Below are 16,262 nucleotides of genomic sequence, written 5' to 3'. Positions count from 1 at the left end.
AAACAAGCACCTTTGTGCTTTCTCCTGGGCTGCCACTCACACTTGGGAGGTGCTCTCTGTTAACATCTGCCAAGCCACTTCATTGTTCTCCTTAAAGCTCTTTGCCATGATGTCTACAAAAAATGTGGCAGCAGTTAGGTTGCTGGCATGCTCAGACCACTGCCTGTCATGCTCACCAATTTTGCCTGTGTTTCCTTGTACTCCCAGTCATATCCATTCATTTTGTCTTGTCTTATACCTTGATTGCAAGCACTCTGGGAAAGGAACAGTCTTTTTGTTCTGTGTTTGTATAGCACCTAGCACAATGGGATCCAAAACTCCCATTGACATCAATGGGGCCAGGATTTCCCCCATAATTAGATTACTAGGTCAAGAGTCCCAGTGTAATATAAACTTTAGAGCCTTGCAGACCTGGGATCCTTTCGGAACCTAAGAAAATCCAACACGCCCCATTTTTTATGTAATGAAACGTAAATATCCCTTACTCTATTGAGACAATGTTCCAGGCCTTAACATGGGTCCGAATCACAAAATGGTCCCAATTATAGTCACAATTACTGTAGCCAAGGAATTTACCCCTTGTCAATCACCACATAAATTATCTGTAGGACCTGACCAGTTCTATAGGTGGCTGAATTATATTTGCCAGAGTAATTAGTCACAATTCTGTCTCTCAACTGATAAAATATTTGCAAGGCACAATGTCAGGGCTTAAAGACAGAGGGGACCACCAGATCATCTCATCTGACCACCTGTTTGTCACAGGCCACCAGCACTACCCAGCCACCTCTACTCAAAGCCCAACAATCAGAGCTGGACCACAGTATTAAAACCCTCAGGAGACTAACCCATTGTGTGGCACAGGCAGAGAAAGAGAGACACTGAGGTGCACCAATACCCAAGGCCGCTGCAAATGTTTCATTATTCGATCTGATCTACCTCCAGAAGCTTTCCAGAATGCCAATGAAGTAACTAAATTTGATTTCAAACTCAAGTGGGGAAGGCCAGGAGGTATGGAAGCGGCTCAGGGAAAGGCAGCAAGGTGCAGGAAATGGACCTTGGCTGGTCTGTAAAGGGTCCCTGAGCCAGCCACTGTGGGAATGGCACTGTGAGGCAGTGAAGCAGAAGAGTGGCTGAGACTGATGCAGAGCAGGAACCTTGATGCACTGCCCCACAGAAGGTGAAATCACAATGGTGACCTAGCCGGAGGGCTGAGTCATGAAGAGGATAGCTGCAGCTCCTGAGAGTGAGAAAGAGTCTGCAGAGGAGAAACTGATGGGGTGAAACCACTGGAAGAGGCGTCGGCCTGACCAAGCTAATCCCCAAAACTGCCCGGAGGCGGCGCCATCCAGCAGTGAGTGGAGCGACAACAGAAACTTAGAATACAATCATTTGTAACTCACCACAGTGCCTGCTACCATTAATTTCTCACTTCAAACCCTTCGTGCCAGGGCTGTCTTTAGGCATATGCGGCTGCATAGGGCACCCAAAAATTTGGGGCATCATTCCCCTCGCTGGCTGCAGCTGGAATCCTCTCTTCTCTGGCTCCTCCCCTGCACTGGGCCGGCGGGCTTCTCCCCACCCTCATTCACTCCTTAGCCAGCTAAGGGCTCCAGCCGCCCCAGCCCCGGGGAGCCCAGAGCAGCGCGGCCAGTCACTGGCGGCCAGGAGCGGCTCCAGGCACCAGCACACCAAGCGCGTGCCTGGGGCGGCCTGCCAGTCGCCGTGAGGGCGGCACTCAGGCTGCCTTCGGTGGCATGCCTGCAGGAGGTCCGCCAGTCCCGCGGTTTCAGTGGCAATTCGGCGGCGGGTACGCCTAAGGCGCAGGGCCAGTGGACCTCCCGCAGGCATGCCGCCAAAAGCCGCCTGACTGCCATGCTTGGGGCAGGACCAGGGCTAGAACAGGAGGAGCGAAACTTCCATGTGAGTCAGTGGGTGGGGGGTGGGGGGAAGGGATAAGGGGGGAGGGAGCCGGGCCGAAAGGGGGAGGGAAGGGAACTTAAAGTGTCTCACACTTCCCTAACACACACACACACACACACACACACACACACTGTCTCACACACAGACTGGCTCTCACATCCACATACACTCTACCTCTCACGAGTCACAGTCCTCCAACACTGTCTCTCTCACACACACTGTCTCTCTTGCTCTCTCTATCTCACACACACACACTCTCACTCTCACACGCGCATGCACACACAAACACACACACACACTTGTATTATTGTTGCTCTTATTACTGCTTAGTACTTCCTGTCAAAATGCTCGTGGTGAGCCAGGAGTGGTTAGGGGCTGCATGGCAAGATGCAGACCCCATGTGACAGCGCGAAGCCTGTCTTGAGCCACTGCAACAGCATCTGCTGTGTACGAAGCTCAGTGTGTGTCAGCAATGGGGGCGGGGATTCTGGGGGTCCGCGGGTAGGGGTGGTAGTTGTGCCCCCTCGACACACTGGGGTCAGTGGCGCTGGCTGGTGACCGCCTTCAGTGGAGCATAGGGGCACAAGTTTAATAATACTGCGTAGGGCCCCATAAATCCTAAGGATGGCCCTGCGTCGTGCATTACAATCTGACCCCCCAATTGCCCACTTCATTTGAAGTGACTGCTTCCCACATACTGCCCCTTCTGTTTCACACTCTGTATTTAGCTTGTATTTAGCTCAGGCACCCTGCTTCCTTCCCCAGACCTGAAAAAGAACTCCATGTAGCCTGAAAGCTTGTACAGCAGTTGGTCCAATAAAATACATTACCTCACTTCCCATGTCTCTGCTATACTTTAAACGTATGTTTAAGTGTTTTCCTGAACCCAATGAAGTCCAAGGAAAGCTTGCATGATTTAATTGGACATTGGATTAGGAATCTGGGATGGACCCCTCTCTAGGTTACATGTACACCAGGAGTAATGTGTCCCTATCCCAAACAACCACCAGATTTCGCCCATTCCTACAGTTCTGGTGGCTGGTTAGGTAATTGCCATGGCAGGTAGTCCCTGTGGAAATCCCAGGGGTACATAACCCAGGCTTAGTTTCCTATTTGAATGTGATGTATTTAGGCAAGAAACTGCTTTCAGAGTGAAAGCTGTTGGGGCAGGGACACCGGCATTTGTTCCATTTTCTATTGTACAGTGCCATGAGAGCTCTGTTGTAGGAGGGAGAGCTGTAAGGCTTACCCAAGGTGCGTATGCTCCCTTGGATATTCTAGGGGATATACCCCAAGCCCTGTTTCACACTGAAAGTTATTAGCCTGATTTCACAATGGATTTCTAATACCTTTGGCATGTGTATGTTCTTTCTGCAACTTCGATCTACTCATGTTGCTCTAAGCAAATTTAGAACTTATTTAAGACGGGACTTTTGGCCTTAGGCATAGCCATCAGCTCTGCCTTTCTCACATGCCTTGGGAGTTGTAGACAGACCAGACCTCATCATGCAAAACTGCCACTTTCCATATGACATGGGCTCTAAACAAAAGCACTATGGTGAACAGCTGCAAAAGAGGTAGTGGCAAGGTCTGAGTATCTCCATTGGTAATGCTACCTTCAGAGAAAGCTACTCATGGGTAAGCCAGCTTTTTCTACTACTGATTGTAGATTCAAAGGCCAAAAGGGACCAAAGGGAGATCCTCTAGTCTGATCTCCTGTATAGCACAGGCCAAAGAACCTCACCCAGGGATTCCAGTATCAAGCCCATATCTTGTGATTGCATTAAAGCATTTTTTTTAGGAAGACACCCACCCCTGATTTAAAGATCCCATAGGATGGAGACTCTGTCATGGTCCTCGATAAGTTCTTCCACTAGTTAAGTACTGTCACTGTTACAAATGTGTGCCTTATTTCTAGCCTGGATTGGTCTTCCAGCTCTTGGATCTTGTTATGCCTTTGTCTGCAAAGACAAAGGAGCAATATACTATCAGAAACCTTCTCCTCATGTAGACACCTATAGACTGTGGTTGCATGACACAAAGCTTTGCCTGGAGAAAGATCTAGACTATGGAATTTACAGCCACAAGAAAGATGAAATGAAAGGTCATTTAAAATAAATCTAAAAAAACTCTCCTCTTGGATTTCCTCTTCCCTCAGTAAATTCTTCATACACACACAACATGCACACTCACCCATAAACTCTGTAAACTATTAATCCAGCTAGTTCTCCTACAGGCTGGGAAGGTAGAAATTGTTATTGCTGCATCTATTTTTAAATACTTGAGGGCAATATTCAGATATTGCTTATGATGACGGGGGCCAGACAAGTGAATAGATTCAATAGATTTGGTACATCTCTAATCCACAAATGCAGCCTGTGTTCATAGATTATTTGCCAAACTCCCAAAATGTAAAGCAGGGTCCCTATTGGTCTGAAAGGTAAATACAAGAGAGTGCTGGTAAGACAATTCTCCAGCATTAAATTATAATTCTATAAAGGAGTCTCAAGGAGACTGAAATATTTTCTTTTGGAGTCAAAGACAAGATATGCATTTTCTTAAGATAGAGGGTCAAATTCCACCCTGGAGTAACCAATCCCAGGCATCAATTCAGACCACAAACTAAAAAAAAAAAAGTTAGGATTGGGGGGTAAGACTATAGAAATAATATGTTCTGTGCTAACAGGCTGTCCTCACACATGGGAACTTGTAGCATAAAACACAAGGTGGAAGGGGAGAGAAATCCCCATGCTCTGCACAGATAGGGGAAGACCGGGATAATGTTACAACACAGACACACACTGAATGCCTTCATGACACTACAGTGAGAAAGCAGTGCCAATGACTTATGGACACAGGATGCCTTAGTATGTGCAATGGAATAAAAGGCTGGGGGGGCTTTTGAAGGTGCTTTGTCCACTCCAGATGGAACTTAAAGGCCCTCTTTAGATCCAACTTCTGCTGCAGGAACAGCATGAAGGCAAGATACTGAGCAAACAATTAAATAGCAGAAGGCTGAACTCTGGCACCACCTTAGAAAGGGACTTCAAGGGAGGACTTCAAATCCCCTTGTTCTTATAAACTGCAGCATAGGTTGCATCAGTCGCTACAGCCCAGAGATGGCTGATGGTATAGGCTGAAGATGTACATCTAAAAATCAGGGAACTCTCTGGGTCTGCTACTAGGAAAACAAGCTTTTTAATAAAGTACTTGCACTCAATTTAACCTTAAAGCTCAGAGGGGCATTCATCAAAAAACAACACCACCACCACCACCACCACCACAGGGTTTCCTAGCTGGAGGTTTCAGGTGTACCAAATACCTCATACTCTGGACTATTAAAGTCTAGGCAGAAATCTTGTACAGGTTCCAGAGAATCTGAAACTGCAGCTACATGGACTTTCAGAAGCAATGTCCAGAGGCTGGACTGATAAATGCAGAAGGTGCTTATGCCACTGCTTTTGCCCAAACTTCTTCTGAAAACCCTGACCGGAGCAAAGGGAGAAGAAGGGAGGGTGGCAAATGCTGCTGCAGGGATTCAGTCATACACACTCATGCTTATGTAGTGGTCTAAGGTGGAAAGTCTCGGATTATTCTGCAAAGAGGGGAATGGAGAACCTGCCTTTCCCCTGTGCCCCCCAGTGGTTTATAAAGCAGCTGAAATCTGAGCAGAGACATGAAATGAGACTTTGAATGTATAGTAGGGTTGCTCAGGATCCAGAATTTCCAGTCCGTCGAAAGTTTTGTCATTTAAAAAAAAAGTTCGGACTTGAAATGAAAAGCTGAAATTTTGAAAACGCCCGTGAAATGAAAATTGCAACAATTTTTTAGTTGAGATCATCAAGATGAAACCATTTAGGACTTTTGCATTTTATTTAAAATATATCAATTATATTATTACATGAAATATTTTACTATAAAAGTAGAAATGAAACATTGATTTTCCCATCTGAAAGTATCATAGACATTTACATGTTCCCATTGAACATTTCAATTTCAACAACATTGCATTTTTTAAATGGAAAACTTCCATAAAAAAAAAAAATCAACCACACTAGCCTTCACCTGTCCCAACCCCTTCTTGTCTATGCTCACACAGGCCCAACGTAGATGCCTAAATACCTTTGAGGATCTGGGCCATAATGACTAATATGTCCTTGGTTGAAGGAGACCAGGATAAATCGTTGCATTGACATGCACCAACATTTTGACATTGAAGGTCCCAGTGCAACATTGTGATTCAAAGGAATTAAGGCAACCATGGGTGGAGAGTGCACCAAGACTCAAGTTCTCCATGCATCAACATTTGAGTCAATGCAATACAGATGGGATGACTTCAGTGCTAAGTGTTATCAGCAGAAGGGTATCTTGGTTGTTTTTGAGACATCCTGACAAACTACAGCTGAATATTTTAAAAAAGAAACAGTGCACTGTGTGTGGGGGTGAGGGACACACCCAATCAATGAAGCAAAACTTTAACTTTATTGAACTTTGCTTATTAAAGAACAAAGGACTATGGAGCTGCTTCTGGGAAAAATAATAGAATGAGGACATATAGACCATGAAAGCACGTTCAACACCAGACAGACAGATGAAATCTAAATATCCAGCCCAAATCCTAATGAAATTAATGGGAGTCTTTTTCTTGACTTCTGTGGGTACTGGATCACATTCCTAATGACCAAGCTACACATCACTCTTCTGCTGCTTTGAGATCCACTGACAGAATTGACCTTAGCAATAGCACATTCAGTAGCTTATCTCACATCCACAGCATATTCTAAAGCTCTTAGGTGTGGGAGAAACATAGGAGCTGCTATCATGTAAAATGCACTGCAATAGACCTAGGCTTTTTTATTTGTCTCCTCTTTAATACAGAACCCCACGTAGCACAAAAAAATAACTAGGGACAAAATACCTACCCAGATTATTTAAAGTTACCTTTAAAGCTGGGAATATAAAATCCTTCCTGTTCTTCAGGAAGAGAATGTGTTTCTTACAGGAATTTAGTGTTATCCATCAGGCAGGGCAGGAAAAATGTTGTAAAAGTGTTGAATGTGGAAAGTGGCAGGACTGTGGAGAGATAACCCTCATGGATAGAAGTCTGAAGCAGACAGAGTAACAGAAGCTGATCTTGTGTTATCTCAAAGTCCCTCTTTCTCCTTCAGAGATCTTCCACAAAATCCTAAAATCATCCAAAGCAATTTTCTCAAGGGATCACGAGGCTCAACTCCAAGCCAAGATTTTGGAACTCCCTCCCAAAGATGATTATGGTCAGACCTGTGATACCTCTTGCATTTCCCAAGGAACAAGAATGATGGGGAATGAGATGGTAAGATCAAAAGTAACAAACCAAGGTTAAACCAACAGCAGGACCAATGACCTCAGCATGGCCAGATTAAAGCATAGACACTATATGCCCTTGCATCAGGTCCAAGATTCTGGAGTCACATGATTACAGAATCTGAGTTTCCATTTAAAAAAAGATGAGCCAACTGTAACCAATGCAGTGAAATCTGCCTGAGTCTGCAGACAGCCTGAAACAACAGCTCTGGTCTGTGCCTGGGGGAACTGCCCCCAGAATAACCAATGCAGTGATGTCTTCCTAAGTCTGCAGAGAGCTTGAGTCAATAGCTCTGAGAAGGAGAACTGCCCCATGCTTTGGGGGGTCTTGTCAACACCAGCCCAGCAGAAGACTTGTGTGTGTGGCAAGAGAAGAGGCCAGTGGCCCAGCCACCAACCCAAGCAGATATACCCTAGCTGGTGGGGTAAGTAATGGCTACCTCATGCCTCTCTAGGGGGAGGGTAGGAGACCCCTGCTGCCACTCCTGAGGTGGAGAAGGGGTTCCATGCCACTAACTCAGAGTCTGTGGGAGAAGAGGCCCCTGTTCCACTGCAACTCCAACTTGGATGGGTTCATAGCATGGGAGTGTGGGCTCACAACATGACGACTGAGCCACAGGGAGCTGTGTGCCTCAAGCCTTGGATTGCTTTAATCCAATTGTGTGAATCAGGCTCACATTATGGGCCCTGATTATACCTATGTAGGATGGATAACCGACTGCCCCATGTGATTCTCACTGTGCTTTTAATCCTTGCACAGTGCTTAGATCCTATGGTGACAAACACTGTACGAAGGCGGATAGACAGGCAGGATGGTTGGTCAGTGAGAGTTCCATTAATCAGGTGCTGGGGAGTAGGGTTGGACTGACTCTCCTTAGGAACATGGTGGGAGGCTCCAAAAAGATAATAATTTAAATTGTCTTGTGAGCAATGATGTGACTGCAACTGAGAAAAATAATCAATACCAGCCTATCTGCTGAACATGATACAAAGTGCACTTTCTTTCTTTCTTGAAAACTGCTAATTTAGAATTTTAACCCATTTTTTAAACAACTGCAAACTGCATCGTTTTCTCTCTTGGGGTAAACTTTTTCCTACTATGATTCTATGGTTCCCGAAAGGCAATTTAAATGAAATAATATCCAGGTCGCACTCAGAAGCCCTTTGGACTGTGCACCAGCCATACGCTGCAGCCTCTGCTCCTCAGAATGTTCCCTGGATACCCTCCTGTTGCATTGTAATACCACCTCAGAACACTCACTGAGTTGTAGTGCATGCACTGTAGCACAGTGTATTTGGGATGGATGGGGGACCTCGGTAGGCAGGACAGCTTCTGGATGGGGGAGGAAAGGGCCTTAAGAAATCCCAGAGCTTTTTGTTTTGTGGGGAGGGCTGGGGAAGGCGAGACCTGGGAAGATGCCACAGCTTTTGGTTGCACAGGGGTGGAGGTGGGGCTGATTTTACTATTCAATGAGGTACCTCATTGAGGTTATTTTCAGTAGGATCTCATTTCTGTAGTCTCTCACAGTTGTCCCCACTTTCTGCTTTTGGCCCTGACACACAAATCCCTTCAAATTTTTCCCCACTTATCCCCCTCATTACTCTCACCCTAAACCATGATTGGGGACAGTGTGGGTAATGGATTCTCTTTTTTCTCCCACCTCACCTGCACCAACATGGCACAAAGGAAAAGGCCTGGAAATTGGGCCAGAAGACATGCTAGTTGGATCATCCTCAGTTGGTGTAAATCAACATCCCTCTATTGACTTTGGTGTGGCTACAATGATTTACACCGAGGTTTTGGCCCCATAAATCCAGAACCTCTGAACCTTTGGAAGTTTGAAATCTGGATCTGAGGTTTATGGTTTGGGCCTATCTTTAGGTCTTATTAGACAGTAGCAGATCTCATAGCCACTGTTCTCCTGGAGGATTGTCCTGCAAACTGGAGTCTCCTCATGAATTGGGATCACACCTCAAGCTGTGTGTTCTGTGGGACACAAAAGCTACCTCAGGGAAGGGACCAAGAAGAGGCCTCCAAAAAACCCAGCTCTCTGGGAAGGGGAAGGAAAGGTCTTTGTAGAGCCCAAAACTCTCCGCTGCCAATGTCCTTGAAGCTCCATGACATGATGGAAGAGAAGAAGCATCAACATACCCCCACATTTCTCTGTTGTGGCGGTTGGAAGAGGCCTCAAGATTGTGAGGAAGAAAAAGCCTAGGAATATCCTACACCTCCATGTTGTTGTAGGGAGGGATAGTGGCTCAGGAAATTCCCACAGCTGCAGTCCGTGAGCGAAGGGTAATACGGACCATAAAAACGCTATCACCGTGAGGTTTTTTTCTGCATGGTTGGCCATTATGGCAGATGTCTCCATTCCCTTGGGGTACACTCCATTCCTCCTCTGACTTAATAACCAAGCTGCACTGTGTATCCCCAGGGGAGACATTTTATCTGTTGAAGTTTTGTCTTTATTTTAAAAAATTCTGATCCCATAAAGTAATCTGTTCATGCAGCTATACCTTTGAAAAACAGTTGGAGCTTGGAGCAGGACTCAGGCCTGTGCCAGATTTGCCCCATAGCATCAGCCTGCTCCCTCTCTGCACTGACAGGGGATGGGATTGGTGCAGAGGGGGCAAGGCAGGGGATACTGGGAGGGGGCAGTAGTAGAGGCTAAGCCTTACATCAGTCATTACACACCTCTCATTGCTGATATAAGCAGCAAAAGCATCTCTTGCAGTCCCACCATATTCTCCTCAATGGGGATTGCCTTGAGGAATCAGGAGATTTGCCAAGGGGGTGGGGGGCTGTTCCCTGGGGGAGCAGGGAAAGGTGCAGCCATGCTGCTCCATGGTACACAGTCCAAGTTCTGCTCTGTGTGCCGAGGGGGGTCGTTGTAGGAACAGCTCACCCAGCACACACCGTAGGGTTTTCACATCTCCATTTCTTTAAGGGTCACCAAAAATAATAATCAGAGCAGGGTGAGGTCCCCCCACCTCTGTTTTCTCCTCAGTGTGAGGCCCGCTGGGTGGGAAAACTCAGTGCCCCCAGAGCTTAGGCAGCCGGGAGAGTTGAGGTGACCCCCAAAGCTTTTGTGAAGGCCAGTGTGTTCGATTTGCTAACCCTGACTCGCCAGGGCTGTTTGGACCTGCCTTCAGCAGGGAGGCAGGCACGAAGGTGCTCAGAGCTTATCAAATGCTGCTGCCAAGTCAGCCAGCAGGGGCTGCTAGGCCCTTTCTCTCTCTCTCTGCACAGGAACAAGAGTTTTGGAAGCACATTGCCACATCACAGCATCGCTCCTTTCTAAGTCAGCTCTCGAGCACTCCCCCATGTCTTTGCTTGTCACACAAAACCACAGTTCAAACTCCAGTCTCCCCTGTGAGAGAACACCAGGCCGCACTCGGCTGAGGTCTGGCGTCCTGGTAGAGTCTGTCTTCCACGGCAACAGTGCTTAATCTTCTCCCGCCATGGTGCCATTCTCAGGGCCTGGCTCAGGAATGCCAGGCTCTTCTGATCAGCCTCAGTTCCATTTTGCTAGAGCAATGCTTCTCTGGCATCCTGGCAAGAGAAACAGCTCTGGCGTGAGAGCTGTTGGAGTGGGCCAGAGCAGATGGTAAAAACAGAAGGGATAAGAAAATAAATATAAAAATGGTAGCATGAGGGGAAAAGTTGCCACATCAACATTCTGCTGCTTACATAATCTCTTCCTAAAGCCTGACAAACATTGCTCAGCACCTGGCAGGACATGGGGAAGGCTCCGCAGAACATGCGAGATGGGCAGCCCCAGCTCTCAGAGCAGCATTCAGCAGAGAGCAGGTGGCTTGCACCCTCATATGCTGTGCTCAGCGCTTGCTGTCCTGGCTAAGTGTTTTCAGATGGATCTCTAAACGTTTGCCGCGAGGTTGTAAATATTTCACAGGACATTAAAAGCAGACTGTGCCATCTCTGCCCGCCTCCCACCCTCTCTCATTTTTCTTGTCTCACACTCTCTCCATCCCTTCTTTTATCCTCCTCCTTTTCACTTCTCTACATTGCTCTTACTTTTGAATTGATCCTTCCACTATTACTTGTTCAGCATCTACACTGTGCTCAGTGCTGTATGAGACCCCAAAAAAGACACAGGCCCCAAAGGGATTACAATATGAGTGCCTCTCCATCAGGAAAGCCATTTAGAATCACTCAACCCTTCCCTCCCACCCACGGATTCCTTCCTCCTTCCCCTCCCCATAGATTCCAAGGCCAGAAGGGGTCACTGTGGTCATATAGCCACACTGCCTATGTAACACAGGCCAGAGAACTGCCCCAAAATAATTCCCAGAGCAGATCTTTTAGAAAAACATCCAAGCTTGATTTAAAAATTATCACTGATGGAGAAACCACCATGACCTTTGGTGAGTTGTTACAAGATTAATTACTCACTGTCAAAAATGTACACCTTATTTCCAATCTGAATTTGTCTAGCTTCAACTTCTAGCCATTGGATTGTGTTAGACCTTCCTCTGCTCGACTAAAGAGCCCATTGTTCACATTGTAGATACTTGTACTGTGATTAACTCCCCCTTAACCTTCTTTGTGTTAAACTAAACATATTGAGCTCTCTAAGTCTATCACTATAACACAGATTTTCTAATCCTTTAATCATTTCATGGCTCTTTTCTGACCCCTCTCCAATTTATCAACTTCCTTGAATTGTAGGCACCAGAACTGGACACAGTATTGCAACTGTGGTTGCACCAGTGCCAAATATAGAGGTCAAATCTCTCTACTTCTATTCAAGATTCCCATTGATGCATCCCAGAATTGCATTTGCTCTTTTGGCCACAGTGTCACCCAGAGCTCATGTTCAGCTGATTATGAACCGCGTCCCCCAAATCTTTTTCAGAGTCACTGCTTCCCAGGATTGAGTCCCTAGGAATATCCTTGTTGTTCTGAAATTGGGGCTGTACCAAGTCACCAGTAGGGTCAGCAGCTAAGTCCATCTGGAGCTCTGCTTCCCACCCAAGTTGGCCATTCAAGCTGTACTATGCCTACCCTCTCCTGTCTTTCCTGGGAGTAAAAATGTCACCGATGGAGTGACCCCAAGCTTCCATCCATCCCTGTGAATTTGCTTGCATTGTAATTCATGTTCTTTTAATGGAAATCTATGCAATGGCAAAGATATCAAGCCGAAATGCCACGGAAGGGTTAAAAGTTCCTCAAGTCCTTCTTCTTCAGCAGCTGCAGTAGCAGCTGGAGAGTTAATTGCCCTAAGATCCCAGAGGTTTCGCAGCAGATAGCCTCTCTTAGGGTATTGGCTTTCCAGGGAGTAATGGGTTCATGTCAGAGCATTATTTATTATTTCTAAAGATCCATGGGATCACTCAGCACTTTCAGTCACAGCATGGACATGAACCAGGGAAAGCTCAGGCAGGCCCTGTGTGATCTTCCCTTTGCAGCTTTGCCAGTGCAACCATGTTTATTTCAGTCCTGGGCTAGCTCACAGCTCTGCAAATGCCCCTCAGTCACAAGCCGGAGGACCCCCGGCTATTCCAGACATGGCCTGAAATAGTGATTGCAGTGGCGTTGGAACAATTTGTATAGTGGGGGTGCTGAGAGCCATTGAACTAAACTGTAAACCTTGTAAATGATGGAAACCACTTCAAGCCAGAGGGGTACAGCAGCACCTTCGGCACCCCTAGTTCTAACCCCCTGGAGTGATTGCCACTTGTACTAAGCTTTTGTGGCATACCCCAGTTTAGAGTGAGACACCAATAAACTCATTCACATGTAGCTCAAGCCAAAATTTGAATTCAGGTCTACAGCAGCAGAAGGTGAATGAACAATCCTGCTAGATCTGGGCCCAGCTATATCTTTGTGCCTGGAGTATGGTAATGGGATTTCGCCCTTTATTAGGGAGTCTGTATTACTTAGGTGTGGCTTTTCAATGGCAGAAATCTGCAGACTGCCCCCGGCCCAACCGTCATTATTTCATTATCACTAGAAACATACAATTAATACTTTCAAGTATCAGAGGGGTAGCCGTGTTAGTCTGAATCTGTAAAAAGCAACAGAGGGTCCTGTGGCACCTTTGAGACTAACAGAAGTACTGGGAGCATAAGCTTTCGTGGGTAAGAACCTCACTTCTTCAGATGCAAGACGAATGCATCTGAAGAAGTGAGGTTCTTACCCACGAAAGCTTATGCTCCCAGTACTTCTGTTAGTCTCAAAGGTGCCACAGGACCCTCTGTTGCCAATTAATACATTGTGCTTTTTAATACCTTCCTTTGGGGGATCTCAAAGCCTCTGTGGGACAGGCAGCATTATCTCTGTTAGTAAAATGGAGAAACTGAGGCAGAGAGGTTGTGATTTGCCCAAGGTCACACGGAGTCAGTGGCAGGGCTGGAAACTGAACCCACAAATCCTGACTCCCAGTCACTTGCTAACCAATTGGCAACACCCTCTCCTAGTTATCCTTGACCTTTGCAGCCTTGCTGCATATGGTAGCTAGGGACACAATAGACTCAGCACTGTGTTGTGTGTGAGGATAAACCACACACCCCAGGGCAAACTGTGCAGAGATGATGAAAGCCTCCTCCAGAATGAGGTATGCAGGAGGGAGAAAGGCAAACAGATGGGGGAGGGGATCGCTAAAAATGTCAGGAGGGTTGGTGCGTGCTCTGTAAATGGTGTGGTCCACACAGACGGCAGATTGATATCCCTGAGGTAAGCCAATGTGCTTTCCAAAGCAGCATGCTAGCTACCGGCAGTGCAGTGACTGACTTAAAGGGAAGCAGAACCCTCACACAATCTTGGTCATTAGACCCGAATGGTGCCTCAAGACACCCAGGTTACCCTCTATCCTCCACACAGTGGGATCATTAGTGTCCACCTCTCCAGCCACAAGAGGCTGGCAGACAGGACTCCTGTATATCACCTCTTCCAAACAGCCACTGGCAACAGCTCCCAGAGACCCACACTGCAGTGTCAGCAATGAGCTTGAACCCACAGCCTAGCTCAGAGGTGAGAGGGCAGGCTATCCAGACACACACACTGGGAAGCTCAGCCCTAGCTCAGAACCTTATTTCTTACCTTTGCCAGCCCTTCCCCTCTAGTGCAGCTATTAACGAATCCTGCGTGAAGGGAAAGCAGAGGTGAGGGCGGCTTTGTGCAGGGTGTGCCTGTTCTGGCTCAGGCAAAGGCAATTCATTATGTTAACTGTTTTGCTGAAGGACCTAAGCAATATTCCAGAGACATTCCTAGGAAGGTTTTAACTTCTCCAGAACGGGCTCATGGGAGTCCTCTTGTTAATAGTTTGCGCTGGGGATTGGTTTGCTATTGAGCTCACAACGAGCCACAGATGTCCCCTAAGTCCCCTTTCAGATGCAGTTCATTGGAATCGATCCACCCATCAGAGAGGTTTGAGGAAGCAAAGCTATCAGTGGGATTGCGGTTAATTCTGGGGGAGAGAGATGAGCAGTAAAAGCGATAAAACTGATGGATGGCCTATGCAGATATTTTAACCCTTTCCCTCTTGGGCGAAAGAGCCATGCAGCAAGGCAGGTTTTTGAAGGCAGAAGAGCTTGCTGGCATGCACCTGGATTTTGGCTGATCCTGCCTGAGGTTTCTTTGAAGAGGTGTAGGCATGCAGTAGCAGTGGCGGGGGGAGAGGGGAGAAGGGAGTGACAGTTTAAGACTTTGTTAAAAAAGGAGAATCTGGCTGTCTTAAATGAAGAGCAGGGCAGACAGAAGCAAAGAGGGGAGGAGGCTGAATGCTGGGTGTTAAGATTAGAAAGCATCTCCCAGCAGGGAATGGAGCAAGAGCCTCCCACCAGGGGAAGATCATAGCTGCTCTAATCCCAGGCTTTCCCAGCAGAAGTTCCCATAGGAGCAATAGAGTATGGGGAACTCAGGGACTTCACTCTCCACCTCCCCAGCAGGAGGTGCTGTTGGGAGTAGTAAAGTAGTGCGGCTTGCAGGGGAGCCCACAATTACTTCAGTCCCAGACTCTCTCAGGAGTCACTATAAGAAGCTTCCGAAGCACTAGCTGTGGGAGAGATCGCTGCCATTCCAATTCCAGCAGAAGCAGCTGGTAAACGTAGTGCAAGACTGCTCTGTGGCTCCAGCTTCTCCTCTCTGTACTGAATGGGATGGGGGCAGTGACTGTGGGGTGGGGGAACTCTCAGCTGTTCCCTACAGACACAGTGCAATTCAACCTAAACCCATTGCTCTGGTTTCACAAACAGTGGTCAGCAACATTCTGGCAACGGCAACCCCCACTTGAGAGGAGCCACCTCCCATGCATCAGTCACATTCCTCCGAAAAAATTCGGATGCAAAGCCTACACAAAGCAAAGGGGAGGAAAGGTAACGAAATCCCCCTGCTCCTACCAAAACACCCATCATATCCATGCCTCACTGAATAATCCCATCACCTTACTGGTGTAACTCTTGTCCCCCTACCCTCCATCCCATCTGTGGTCCTTCCTCATAATGGTCATGCCATAGTCATACTGAGTCCCAGTGAGAGAGGCCTAGCTGAGTAAGACCCAGTGTGAAAAGAATCTCCAAAGTAATTTCTAAATGGGACGTAGACACAGAAGAAATTATTTTGATACAGAAGCATTTCCCTTACAAAACCTGCTGAAGTCAATTGGAAAGAAGGACATCAGTCTGACATGCAGGTCTCTGGGGCTCACTTGGGTTCTGCTCTATGAAAGCAGATCACAATAATGCCTGTGACGGGTTTGGCTTGGGTTTGTTTCTAGGGTTTCATTTGGCAGAGCCTTGAAGTAGGAGCCCAGGACTGAATGAACTTGAAGACCAAATTCCATTCTCTCCACAGGAGAAGGAGGTCTTCTCTAGGAGGACGTTGGGGTCCATTAGTGTAGGAAGAGAAGCCCACATTGGTCGATCTACAGGTCTATTGATGAAGCTATCATAGAAACTCAGGATATAGGTCAAAGAGAGACCATCTTCCTATCTCACCTCAGGAGAGCAAGGTGGGTTTCTCTCCCACCAGAAGA

The 16,262-nt window shown here is 47.0% G+C and overlaps 1 protein-coding gene across 1 annotated transcript in view; it reads right to left on the bottom strand.

Annotated features, from left to right (window-relative positions):
* The window catches only part of GABRA3 (gamma-aminobutyric acid type A receptor subunit alpha3), a 118,829-nt gene that overhangs the window by 79,202 nt on the left and 23,365 nt on the right, over positions 1-16,262 (bottom strand).

This window comes from Chrysemys picta, chromosome 9 (assembly GCF_011386835.1).
Source record: "Chrysemys picta bellii isolate R12L10 chromosome 9, ASM1138683v2, whole genome shotgun sequence".
NCBI classification, from domain to species: Eukaryota; Metazoa; Chordata; order Testudines; family Emydidae; genus Chrysemys; species Chrysemys picta.
The sequence above is the reverse complement of the archived record's forward strand: the minus strand, read 5'-3'. Positions and strand labels throughout refer to the sequence as shown.